The sequence below is a fragment of the Rhincodon typus genome, unplaced genomic scaffold, assembly GCF_021869965.1.
Source record: "Rhincodon typus isolate 14 unplaced genomic scaffold, sRhiTyp1.1 hic_rhity00000069, whole genome shotgun sequence".
In the NCBI taxonomy this organism is placed as follows: Eukaryota; Metazoa; Chordata; class Chondrichthyes; order Orectolobiformes; family Rhincodontidae; genus Rhincodon; species Rhincodon typus.
Window position 1 is genome coordinate 123,125 of NW_025965707.1, and position 731 is coordinate 123,855.

Below are 731 nucleotides of genomic sequence, written 5' to 3' on the forward strand. Positions count from 1 at the left end.
AGGGGGATGGAGGGGGTGACGGAGTTAGGGAGGGGGTGTAGGGGGATGGAGGGGGTGACGGAGTTAGGGAGGGGGTGGAGGGGGCTGGAGGGGGTGACGGAGTTAGGGAAGGTTACTTTGGAAAGTGTGCTTCTCCCTGTGCTGACAGAAGGTAAGTGTGGATGAGTATTGGCAGCGCCCCCAGTTGCAGCACATGATCGAAGCAGATGAAACTGAAAGCTATGCCCTGTCCCTGACCAGACAAACAGTTAGTGTGTTTTTACAATGAACTAAACTCTCACCACGGGTGACCAAGACCATAAACGTGCTCATTGAATCTCCAGCATCCAGACACATCAGTGTCCTGGCCGAGTGAACAACCAACTGGGGAAACTCTGTTCACCAGTGTGGAGTGTTCAATAGGGGGAGGCACAGAGCGCTTGGCACGCTGGTTAGAAAGTCTCTTTGAGACTGGTTAAGCCCAATGCCTCGCAGCAACCGGTGGGAGAAGGTGGTTGGCTTCCTTCAGGCTTCAGTTCGTGTTACAGCGGAGAGACAGTGACAGGCAGAACCTGCCCCTCAAACCCTTCCGGAGGCAGATCTCCCTCTGCTCTGGAGAGCCGAGCTCTTCAACTTCCCAGGAGCCAATCACAACACTGTCGTCAGGCCATGCAGGACCAGTGTCACGGCAGCTCGCGCTGGCTGTAGCCAATCAGCAGCGTGTTGTCGGGTCAAATCTCCATCTGCGTGCC

The 731-nt window shown here is 55.7% G+C and overlaps 1 protein-coding gene across 1 annotated transcript in view; it reads left to right on the plus strand.

Moving 5' to 3' along the window:
* LOC125488219 (scavenger receptor cysteine-rich type 1 protein M160-like) overlaps positions 1 to 731 on the plus strand; it is an 18,203-nt gene that overhangs the window by 12,896 nt on the left and 4,576 nt on the right. The gene's annotated exons all lie outside the window — the stretch shown is intronic.